We start from the raw sequence: 13,373 nt of genomic DNA on the forward strand, positions 1-13,373 counted from the left end.
GATGGGTATATGGGCATGGGACTATGGGATGGAGAATATGTATGATGGGTATATGGGCATGGGACTATGGGATGGAGAATATGTATGATGGGTATATGGGCATGGGACTATGGGATGGAGGCTATGTATGATGGGTATATGGGCATGGGACTATGGGATGGAGGATGTGTGATGGGCATATGGGCACTCGACTAGGGGATGGAGGATATGTATGATGGGTATATGGGCACGGGACTATGGGATGGAGGATAATTATAATTTGCTATAACTAGCCACAGTTAGTTACTATGCCCGGGCAGCGCCGGGCTCTTCAGCTAGTGTATATATAAGTACAATCACATTCTGAAATGGTGGACAAACGAATACATGGACTTGTTACTTACTCAAGAGCTGCTTTTGCCGCCGCTCCCACCACCCAGTCAAGAAGAATCTAATGGTCGTCTCAGCCTGCCCACCAAATAAATGGAAAATTTATATTACTGCATATATAATCACTGATTATACACTACAAAATATTCTTTATTGGTGTAAATACACCTCAAAACGTAACTCTAAGTGATTATGTAAAAAAACAAAAATAAATAAAATAGGAATCAAGAGTAAAGGGCTGACCACCCCATTTACTTAGTTTACTAACTTTTATACAGTAATAATTCCAAAACTCTTTAGGGTATGTTCCCACGGTCAGTAAACGCTACAGTAAAGTATACCCCTTAAGGAACTTATTTAGATGTGTGGTGAGCACTTTGAACCCCCAAGTGCTTGACAGTTTATAATGTAGAGCCATAAAAATCAAAAATCTTATTATATTTCACAAAAATAATCTTTTCTCCCCCAATGTTTTATTTTCCCAAGTGTAACATGAGAAATTGGACCCTAACAGTTGTGCAATTTGTCCTGAGTAGGCTGATACCCCATATAGGACTACGGGCTGAGCTGCAGATGGAGACAGTCAACATGCTGGTACCGGTCAGCACAGTCTGTGCTGACTAAAAGGATAGGACTATGGGCTGAGCTGCAGGTAGAGACAGTCAACATGCTGGTACTGTGCAGCACAGTCTGTGCTGACTAAAAGGATAGGACTACAGGCTGAGCTGCAGGTGGAGACAGTCAACATGCTGGTACTGTGCAGCACAATCTGTGCTGACTAAAAGAGTAGGACAACGGTTGAGCTGCAGGTAGAGACAGTCAACATGCTGGTACTGGTCAGCACAGTCTGTGCTGACTAAAAGGATAGAGCTACTGGCTGAGCTGCAGGTGGAGACTGTGGAGACAGTCAACAATGTGCCTACTAATCATGGACGCTGAAGATTTGTCCCCCTGGGCCCTGGCTCAACCCATCATCAGCCCCCCTGGCTCACTCCATCATCAGCTGGGCTCCCTGGCTCACCCCATCATCAACCAGGCCCCCTGGCTCCCCCATCATCAGCCCCTGGCTCACCCATCATCAGCCCCTGGCTCACCCCATCATCAGCCCCTGGCCCTGACTCACCCCATCATAAGCTCCTGTCTCTGGCTCACCCCATCATCAGCCAGGCCCCCTGGCTCCCCCATCATCAGCCGGATCCCCTGGCTCCCCCATCATCAGCCAGGCCCTTGGCTCCCCCAGACCCCCATCATCAGCCGGGCCCCTGACTCACCCAGACCCCCATCATCAGCCGGGCCCCTGGTTCCCTCAGGCCCACATCATCAGCCGGGCCCCTGGCTCCCCCAGACCTCCATCATCAGCCGGGCCCCTGGCTCCCCCAGACCTCCATGATCGCCGGGCCTCTGGCTCCCCCAGACCCATATCATCAGCCGGGCCTGGGCTGATTGATGGGGGTCTGGGGGAGCCAGGGACCCGGCTGATCATGGGGGTCTGGGGGAGCCAGTGGCCCGGCTGATGATGGGGGCCAGGGGGAGCCAGGGGCCCAACTGATTCAGCCAGGCCCCTGGCTCCCCCAGGGCCCAGACCCCCATCATCAGCGTGGTCGCCACGGGGAGAGGGAGGGAGACAGACAGAGACAGAAAAGAATACTTACCTGCTTGCTCGCCGCCGTCCACTGTAAGACGTCTTCTGCCACCGGCGCAGCCGCTCCCAGTCCCACGCCACGTGGCACGCTGCCCGCACACTGCTCTGCTCTTGGTCCGGAGTCAGGAATGAGGAAGTGGAGGAAGCACAGCAGCCGCAGCGTGTGACGTCACGTGAGGGGGTGGCGCTGGAGTGCTGGGCCATGGTGCACCGGTGGGGGGGAGGAGGGGGGAGGCAGGTGCTGCGCCGCTGCGACATGAACCACCATGTCATCATGTAATTAAAAATGGAGAAGAAGCCAGGGCCCCATACACGTGTAAGGGCTGTCATGCCCTGACCACCCCTACACAACCCAAATTTCTTCATATATACATATATATATATATTTCAATGTCCACACTAATATATTTCTCCAGAACCACATCAGGATTTCTCAGGATATCCTCAAAGTGGCCGAATGATTTGTTGGAGAGCTTCAATTGTTCACAGAAGGCTTATGGGGCCCACAACAACATGAAACAGACCGCTGTGTCACACAACACTCAGGGATACTAAAATGAACAAATAAAATCAATTAGCATAAAACAAAAAACACAATTAAAATGATCAACAGGATACATGGAAATAGAATAAATAGTGGTCAGTAAGGTTATAAGAATAGTAATGGCCGCTGTGTCTCGGTGATCAGATGACTCATGCGCAGTTTGGGACGACCTTTGACTTACGGCCCCGCACACAGGGTGACGCCTTGCGTTTCACACTTGCCTTCCAGACGCGGGGATCCGGAAGTCACTGTTACTCATGTAGGAAGTTCGGAAAACGGCGCATGTCCGATACAAGCCTGATTAGTGCCGACACACATTACAGCTGCTGACATGCTATTTATAGCCATACATTAGGCAGGTTACACACATACCCCCATTTGAGGAAGCCAGTTGGGCGAAACGGCGCTGTTGGGGTGTAGCTGAGGTGGGCCTGTGGCCGGGACTTGCACTCATGTAAGTTTAAATGATGCACTTTGATTCATTCGGCAGCTCCATATTACATGCACTCGTGCACTTTATGATCTGATGTTCTCACAATTATTGTGATGTGATTATGATTTTGTATGTTCTGCGTAACAGCGCTCTATGTTATATATAAGCACTTTGCACTTTACAATATTCCTTTGATTGCTGTTACTTGCAACATATTGTATCACTGTATGTAATTATGATTTTGAAACGTTGTGAAGCTGCAGCTATTTTAATCTTATGTCCTTAGGCCACTGTGGGCTTTCACGGGCTATTTTTGAGATTATCATCCCGTTGCTTATTTTATTTTTTTGTATATTTTAATGACTTATTGTAATAAAATATAATTTTTTAGTACATTTGGCCTGTGCCTCTTTATCCCTTCTAAACTTGAATGGGATTTTGTTTCTTATAGCATCACAGTTAGTCTCTACAGCTCTATGGTGAAAGATTTTGGGAAAGTGGAAAGGAGAGATGATTTTGACCTATTGATGGGGTCTAGTTCATGTGTAAATTCCCTGGGTACCTGATTAATTTATCCATTGGGGTATAACAGTAAATGACACTAAGATAGATGGTAAACAATAAAGGGCTGGGATAAATTGAAAAAAGCAGTGACCAACAAACAATGGAGAGGAATGCAGTACAAACTGATTCATAATGTCATTTATGCTTTCCATTGTTCCTACAAAGATGCTTCATCACATTATTTAAGAAAATGCCCAACATGTAACCTAAAGCCAATTTGTTTGATAGCATCTGGCAATACCCATCCATCCAAAAGGTGCAGGAAGAGACCCTTCTCTATTTAGACAATGTTTTGAGAATTAAAGTCCTAAAGTCTCCTCAGGCATGTTTATTGTAAGAGAACATCGGGAGGATAGGGACAGAGTTCTGTCTATACAGATAATACACGTATAGTGGCTAGATAATGTATACTGAGATATTGGTTGGAGAAATAGACGCCTCAATTATCTGAAATAATCAAAACTGTAAAAACCTTATTTATGACAAACTTGAGAAAGACAAAGAAAAGTCAATGACTATGTGTTTTTCAGAAATGGAAATCTTTTATTGAATATAGCTATACACAATCTGATATGTAACAGCTGATGAAAGTATTCCGACACACATCCTTGTAGAATATGGAGGAACTTAAGAAGACATCAGGATAACGTAAAGTCTAAAGGATTCATACATTTACATCCATTCATATATGGATTATGGCAAAGTGTTTTTTTTTGGTTGATTTTCATGTTGACCTAAAATTTGAATCAGGTAAAATTGTGTCAAAAAATAGAAAATGATGGGATGGATTTGATACTTATTTATAAAGATGTGAATTGTGTTGGTACATGTCATGGAGATTCTATGATTATAACCTTATTTTCATGTATATTTTGTTTTGTCAAATAAAGTTTGTTTAAAATAAAAGAATCGGAACACTGGATTGATTATGACATCACAATTAGCCTTCACTACTTACAGAAGTGTTTGCATCCATATAGTCACTTTGACATTCCGTGTCATTGCCTTCAGTGATAAGCTACCTAGCTAATCATATAGTAATTGCGATTGGATTATTTGAAATGTCTGAAATTTCTCCAGACAAATTTCAGGTGTTAGCACTACTCCAGGGGATTCTTACCACATATGCCCCTGACAATGTGCTACCACTACCCGATGGCGTCCTCAGCTTCACTTACCGGCTGGTTATGAAGCTTGTGAGAGACTGCCTGAGCAAATACCGCCAAGGTCATATTAGCTCAAAATATCTTGAGCATTTACAGCAGAACATCTGGACCCTAGTACAGCAGGTAAGTAGCAAATAATCTGCACAAATCTTATAAAATAATTATTCTGGGAAATAATAATGGAGTACAAGTTTAAATTTAACCTGTACTAAATACTAAGATAAGAATAGCCGGGAGCCAAAATAGGGCATACAGGCTACACGGCGAGGGAAATTGTGGGATCTAAAGGGTTAATTGAATTAGGAGCGGGAAGGTTGTTTGTGTAGGGGAATAGGATTGGTTACCTTGTAAGGACCAGGAAATTTGACGTTTTTCTCCTCTCATTTTTTTCACCACTTTCTTTCAAGAGCAATAACTTTTTTTTTTAAAGGCAACCTGTCATGTAAAATAATGCTATCAGCCTGCACATATGGGGTTAATCTGCAGGTTAATAGTGTTCTGACCACATGTGGTCACCACACTGAGAGCTCCGTTGTTGGGAGGACATGAACTGTATTCCTCCTGGCAGCCTCGCTCTTTCAGTCATAGGGATGGTGACGGCTCGCTATCAGTCACTGCTGTCTGCTTAGTGAGTGGCGGCTCTAACCGTCCCCGGGACTGACAGCTCTAATATGGCCGCATGGTGTCAGAACACTATTAACCTGTAGATTAATTACATATCTGCAGTTAATACCATTATTTTACATGACAGGTTCCCTCTAGAGGTTCTCAAGTGATCGGATCCCTCAGCTGTCATGTAGTATTTGTAGAGCAGATACCAGGAGTAACACGGTGACATAAATGGCGTCCTCATTCTTCACTTTCTCTTATGATTTTCCTTTCTTGTTTCCTTTCATCTCTATAGGCTGAAGAAAAAACCCACAGTGAAGAACTGGCCTTTATTAAACAACTGGCCCACAACGTCCTGCTTGTACTGGAGTATCCGGCCTACTCACAGGAGCGTCTGGTAAGGATCCATCGTCTTCTGTATCTCATGTCCTTGTTGTCTGATCTTCTCCAGATCACCAGTCATATAGCAGAAGCTCAGATTTATGATGGTAGAGGCCTCCCTGTCCTTGTCGGGCAGACACAGGATACTTTATGGCAGCCTGTCTCTGCGGCTCATTCATCTATGGTGGCAGTCTGTACTCCGCGGTGTGGAGTTTGTATTCCCGCTTCTGTCTCTCTCGATAATCTCAGTTTTCCATCTTATAAATGCTTCAGTCCCGATAGAAGATATTAGAGAACAGTTGTAGATACAAGTCGCTTATACATTAATGTGGATTTACTGGAGGCAGCGGCCATGTATAGTCTGTCCAATACTGAAATTATCAAGTAAATCCAATGTTTAGTCCTTCCTGTCTACTGTATGTGGTGATGTAGTATTTGTGAAATGTTATATTAATTGTATATATTATATCCGTCAGGAAACATCAGAAGGCTACTCCAAAGAGAGGCAAAACCGAAATATTGCTGACCGTGATATCAGTCAGCCGGGGCAGAACTCTGATCCGATGGAAGGTAAGCCGATCATCTAATATCATACATATAAATATCAGGTTATAGAGAACGGCAGAGAATATGGAGATTTACTCTTCATCCACTGTATGAGGCCGCTGATGGCTCATGAACCCCCCATAGACTACAGTTTAGGGGGCTCATGTAATGCTGCTCCTCTCCTCTAGGCTCTTCTCAGGTCAAAAATGTACAAAGAGGCTCAGAGGTCCCCAATCATGTAATTGTTGAGGATTCGAACAGATCCTGAGCAATGACACATTCATAGTACAGTATATACAGTGTATAGATATGCCATAAGTGTATACAGTGTGCAGAATATCCATATACCTAGTATATTCCATGTACGCGGGTCTTGCTCTTTCCTTTATGATACGGATGTGTTATATATGTGCTGATATAGACTAATACATGACATCTCTTCATTATTTTATCATTATTTTAGGAATAACTGTGCCGGCAAATACTGATGGTGGAATATGTAAGACACCAGAGATCACCCAGGAATCTGCCAGAGTAAGTATCAGAGGGGCATCTGTATATTATCAGATGGCGGGTGTGAATTGCACATCCCATGTTATACCCCATATGACAATGGGATATCGCTGTCCTTATGTAGATCAGCCCTATTATGTCTGACTATGGCATTATAATTCTGCCTCCTCGATGTGATGTGCCTTATCCTCCCCTGCAGTACAATGATTTATGTGTATGGGGTATATCCCCTTATAATATAATAGGGTCTGTGGGGGTCCGGCTTGTATCACGTTCTCTACATCTGCTGCAGTGTAATCAGCGGGGACATAATATAGAAGGAGCCGTTCCTGCATCTGGAGCTTTTATCTCCTGCAGTTCCTATGTCTTAATGTCATTTCTTATTCTTTTATAGGCCTTGATCGGATCATTGTACCCGTGGAGAAATCCCTGTAAGAGCGACTATGACCCTATCAAGCTGATCAGCTGTGGAGGCTTTGGGTGAGCTTTACTTTGGTATAATATTTATTTCTCAGGGCTCCTTATGACGATGCCTATGTCTCTGTGTCCTGCCCGTGCGATGCTGCCATAGAGAATGATGAGTCCACATCACTGTCCACATCTAATGTTCTCCACTCAGGTCAATTAGGATGTGACGTGGATGAGGACTTCCATAGGTTATCATTTATGGAGTGTTATTTTATAGATTTCTAGACATGGATTTCTAGTGATGGCCGCACATCTAGTATTAACCATTAGTACGGGAGATCACTTGATGAGGTCTATAGATGGACTGTTAATAAGAATTAATAATAAATCATGGATTTTCCTCCTCTCCAGGGCCGTCCACTTAGTTCGCCATACAGACACAAACAAGATCTGTGCTATGAAGAAAATGGACAAGCAGAGCCTGAAGCCAAGGAGCCTGAAATGGGCCTTTCAGGAGAGAGACATTGCTACATTCGCTGATTGTCCCTTTGTGGCCTCCATGCTCTGCTCATTTCCTACTAAACGTCATCTGTGTATGGTCATGGAGTATGTACCAGGTAGGACACATCCAATGTATCTATATGCTATCCTGTCCCAATATCTCCCCTTATTTCACCTTCACCCTCATCATGTGTAGTTTACACTGTAACAAACCCTCACTTGTTGTATTTGCTTTCTGCTCTAGGAGGAGACTGTGACAATCTTCTAAAGCACAGGGGTCCTTTACCTATCACCTTGGCCCGGCTGTACATTGCAGAAACGGTGCTTGCTGTGGAATATCTGCACAGCTATGGTGTGGTGCACAGAGACCTGAAGCCTTCAAAGTAAGTGACCCTTGAGGGGATGAAAGTTACAGCTTGTTATACAGTCTATGGGATATTACTTGGGGCTGACACCATCTTTTCTTTTACAGCCTCCTGATAACATCGACAGGACATATTAAAGTGACCGATTTTGGGGTTTCAAAAGTCGGCCTCATGAGACCATCATCAAAACTCTACACGGCTACAACGACGGACATCACCAGAGAGTTCCGTGATAAAGAGGTCGGCTTTACTTACAGGATCTTGTACTTTAAAAATCTCATCTCTTTCTCCTTCTGTGATAATTTCTCATCACTTTTCCACTGATGTTAATTTTTGTAATCATATTTATTAATCATCTCATTCTTCTATTGGTTTCCAGACTGCTGGCACCACAAGTTACATGGCCCCAGAAGTGATCCTAAAGAAGGGCTATGGCAGGCCCCTTGACTGGTGGTCAGTAGGGATCATCCTCTATGAGTTTCTTTTTGGATTTACACCATTTTATAGAGCTTCCGAAAAGGAGAAGTTACGCAGTATTGTCAGAGGTGAGTAAAATAATCTGAAGGCATGTCACGTCACTGTTATTTGGGTTGATTTGTTCTTTGGTTTAGTTTCTAGCTTTGTTAAAGACATTTTTTTATGAAAATAAATTAATAGGTTTTCTTTCCTTTTAATATTTGCTTTTTATATAACAGATGAAATAATTTGGAGATCTAATTACTTTCCTCCACCCGCTGCTCGGGGTATCATCACTCAGCTGCTCAGAAAAAATCCAGAACAAAGACTTGGGACAGGTAATATTATAATAGTATTGTTAATGACTTATTACAGCTCAAATGATTGTGTCCATAAGGATCAGCACTGAGATTCTCTACTCTACCAACTTGTCCATTCCCCATTCTTCATGCTACAATGTTCAGTATATTTCCTTCATGTTGTCTCTGTTACATCTTCAGTTCAGATTAATATAAACTGTACATATATGGAGTAGTTTCTCTGACAATGATTGTATCAATTTCTGTCTTGTTTTTCTTTTCCAGGAGGAGCTAATGAGATAAAAATGCATCCATTTATGCGTGTGTTAGATTTTAACAACCTTCTAAGTCAAAAGCCTCTGTTCGTTCCTGATCTTAAGTCAGATGAGAACACCCGCTACTTTAACAGTAAGTAAAATGAGACGTCATCTGCAGAAAACTGCTGTGTGTCTTTTCTTTCATTATATGTGATAATCAGTTCCCATGATTATTAGTGATAACATGGTGACTGTCTGACCGGGTCTTATACTAATAATCTCTGATAACTTCTGTACTTTGCAGCTCGCATTGGGAATTACAAATTTAGGAATTCAGATGAAGAGGACACAAATGAGGACAATGGCTGTCCAGAAATAAAAAACTTTGTTTCATCTTCTCAAAAGTTTTGTAAAGTAAGTATGTGGTCAATAAAATGTATAAAACCTATAATTATAAAAAAAAGTTGAAAAATATATCTATTTTCTATATCTCTGTGTGTTTTAGCTATATACCACCAATAACATGATGGTGACCAATGAAGAGCCCATGTCACCTCCATTGTGCTCCCCAGAGAACAGTGAAAAACACTCAGACATGTGAGTAGATTATTATTATTATTATTATTATTATTATTATTATTATTAGGTTAAATTCTGATGTATGTTTAGACACAAGTTACACAAATCTAAATCCAGCATCCACCACCCCATGATAACTGGTTTCTGTGCAGCTTGCTTGTGATAACCCAGAAGTATCATTTGATCATTGTGACCAGCCATTCATTTCCAGCTCATTATAGGCCAATATTACTAGTTAGACTTTATTCGTGCTGGTGGAATGGCGCCCTGAGCAGGGTGTCCCCTTCTTGTTGTTCTAAGTGGTCTTTTGCATTTGATTTTCACTCATAATTTACTTGACTTTCTTCTACCAAACAGGCAGCAAGAACCTCCCCATTCCAAAACTGATGATGACAATCAGTGTTTCACTGCTAAAAACAGTGAGCCATCCTCGCCCTCATTATCAGGTATGTACTGGTTTATATGCCATCCTATTATAGCTTATAACACAAAAGTATAATATGAATTTGCAAATGAAGGATCTGAAAATTCCTTACTTTATTCCCACTGCCCCCCTGAGTATTAAAATTTTCGTTTTGCTAAAATCCACAGTATGGATCCAGAAATATTGGCCTTTGTATTTAGTGCTAATTTTTATGGTCTTTTCCAAGGGGGCGGTGCTCCCAGGATTATCTGGGGGCGTGTCTTCAGGCTGCTCTGCTGTTTTATACTGTGAGCCACACCCCCATGGTAAAGAACATAAGAATTAGCACTGACTAAAAAGACTCCCATCTCTGGAATCGTAAGGGGGATTTTAACAAAACCTAAAACAGACGTCTAAGGGGAGCAGGAGAAATAAAGTAAGAGTGCATCTTGGATATTTATGACGGGTCTTCTTTAATCTTACGCTGAAGTTTTATTATTATAACACTTTGGCTTGCTGCAAGTAATGTCATGTTAATAAGGGGACATCGTTCCTTTGGGAGACACCACATGGCGGCACATAGAGGCTACAGGTGCATATTAACCAGTTTGCATAACTCTATAAAGATAATCTATTAGGAGTTTATAATCAACATCTTTGTCTAACTTTTTCATTAGAATCTCCAGTTCAGGAGAGAGAGAAATCTGCACAAAAACTGAGAACAAAGCAAAAAACAGATAAAGTAGAAGAGGGGAAGAGGAGGCGAGGTAAGTGTGACCATAATCTCCTTGTTGTATGAGGTCAGTGAGAAGAAGTCATGTGAAGCAGATGTGATCTGTCAGTGGTGGCATTGCACATGTTTGATAACTGACAATGATCCGACCTCTGTATGGAGAAGATTCCTCTACTGTCCGGTCACAGTGACACCACAGTAGTGTTCTCTAATATGGAGTCCCATTACTTACTTTAGTTTTACATCTTTTCTCATAGGTTCCGTCTTCCGTCGGTTTATATCATCCTGTCGGCGTGGTTTATCCAGGGCTGCTCGCACTATCAGACATAGCTGCATATTTGCCTGCTGTCACCAGTGCACCAGAAACATCTAAAGGACTGTAAACTGTGTGTACAAACAAGTCTTTTACTAAGATCTTTGACAATTGTAAAAGCCCAAAAATTTTGTACACAAAAGCGGGACTAACTCCTAGCCGCGGTCTACGGACCAAACATTGGGCATGGGCAGGGCCTTGGGGGCAGATCCCAAGTGCGCTCAACCATGTGAAATAGCTTACGCTCAGGAACATTGAGAGATAGCGCTATCTGATGGCTCTACCCGTTCATTTCCTTTAGGAATAGAGCTATGGGATATCTCTACCCGTGCACTTTCTTCATGGATAGCGCTATCCGAACAGTATTAACGACAGAGCTTTTTCATACACAAGATAGGAGTGGCAGGAGAGGTACACCCGGTATTTATGTTTGCTGTTAGTCTGCGCATATGCCAGTCTGGTGCGTGGTTACACCCCATTGTGTGGTTCGCAATCCCAGCGTGTGCCCGAAGGGTGCGCAATCACTCCTTATCTAATATATAAAGCTCAAAGTGTGTATGTATGTATGTATGTATGTATGTGTGTATGTCCGGGATAGGCATCTGCACCGTTGCAGCTACAGCCACAAAATTTGGCACAGTCACACGTCTGGACCCCGAGAGCGTCCTAAGCTATGTTGTGAGGCGAAATTTTAACCCCGCGCGTTCCAATTCACCAAACAATTTTGCCCCTATCTACATACTGGGGGAAAAAGTGTGTGCGTGTCAAGCCCCGCCCCTCATTATGATGTCATAATGCCCCTATTTGCATACTGGGGAAACAGTGTGTGCGTATCAAGCCCCGCCCCTCATTATGATGTCACAATGGTTGCCATGGTGACGCTGATGTCATCATAGGTTGCAAGCCCCGCCGCCGCTCATTATGATGTCATAATGGTTGACTATGGGATGGAGGATGTGTGATGGGTATATGGGCACTGGACTATGGGATGGAGGATATGTATGACGGGTAAATGGGCACTGGACTATGGGATGGCGGATATGTATATGGACACGGGACTATGGGATGGAGTATGTGTGATGGGTATATGGGCACTTGACTATGGGATGGAGGATATGTTTGACGGGTATATGGGCACGGGACTATGGGATGGCGGATATGTATATGGGCACGTGACTATGGGATGGAGGATGTGTGATGGGTATATGGGCACTGGACTATGGGATGGAGGATATGTATGATGGGTATATGGGCACGGGACTATGGGATAGAGGATATGTATGACGGGTATATGGGCACGGGACTATGGGATGGCGGATATGTATATAGGCACAGGACTATGGGATGGAGGATGTGTCATAGGTATATGGGCACTTGACTATGGGATGGAGGATATGTTTGACGGGTATATGGGCAGGGGACTATGGGATGGCGGTTATGTATATGGGCATGGGACTATGGGATGGAGGATGTATGATGGGTATATGGGCACGTGACTATGGGATGGAGGATGTGTGATGGGTATATGGGCACTGGACTATGGGATGGAGGATATGTATGATGGGTATATGGGCACGGGACTATGGGATAGAGGATATGTATGACGGGTATATGGGCACGGGACTATGGGATGGCGGATATGTATATAGGCACAGGACTATGGGATGGAGGATGTGTCATAGGCATATGGGCACTTGACTATGGGATGGAGGATATGTTTGACGGGTATATGGGCAGGGGACTATGGGATGGCGGTTATGTATTTGGGCATGGGACTATGGGATGGAGGATGTATGATGGGTATATGGGCATAGGACTATGGGATGGAAAATATGTATGATGGGTATATGGGCATGGGACTATGGGATGGCGAATATGTATGATGGGTATATGGGCATGGGACTATGGGATGGAGAATATATATGATGGGTATATGGCCATGGGACTATGGGATGGAGGATGTGTGATGGGTATATGGGCACTGGACTATGGGATGGAGGATATGTATGACAGGTATATGGGCACGGGACTATGGGATGGAGGATATGTATGATGGGTATATGGGCATGGGACTATGGGATGGAAAATATGTATGATGGGTATATGGGCATGGGACTATGGGATGGCGAATATGTATGATGGGTATATGGGCATGGGACTATGGGATGGAGAATATATATGATGGGTATATGACCATGGGACTATGGGATGGAGGATGTGTGATGGGTATATGGGCACTCGACTATGGGATGGAGGATATGTATGATGGGTATATGGGCACGGGCCTATGGG

The 13,373-nt window shown here is 43.4% G+C and overlaps 1 long non-coding RNA gene across 1 annotated transcript; it reads left to right on the forward strand.

Moving 5' to 3' along the window:
• Positions 1-9,564: 9,564 nt before the first annotated feature.
• On the forward strand, positions 9,565-10,763 carry LOC141088359 (uncharacterized). Its single transcript, XR_012231921.1, has 3 exons — positions 9,565-9,650; positions 9,990-10,078; positions 10,713-10,763. It is a non-coding gene; the product is annotated as an uncharacterized lncRNA (long non-coding RNA).
• The last annotated feature ends 2,610 nt before the right edge of the window (positions 10,764-13,373 follow it).

Source organism: Dendrobates tinctorius, unplaced genomic scaffold (genome assembly GCF_039654945.1).
Source record: "Dendrobates tinctorius isolate UK_male_01 unplaced genomic scaffold, ASM3965494v1 ptg000038l, whole genome shotgun sequence".
Lineage (NCBI taxonomy): Eukaryota > Metazoa > Chordata > Amphibia > Anura > Dendrobatidae > Dendrobates > Dendrobates tinctorius.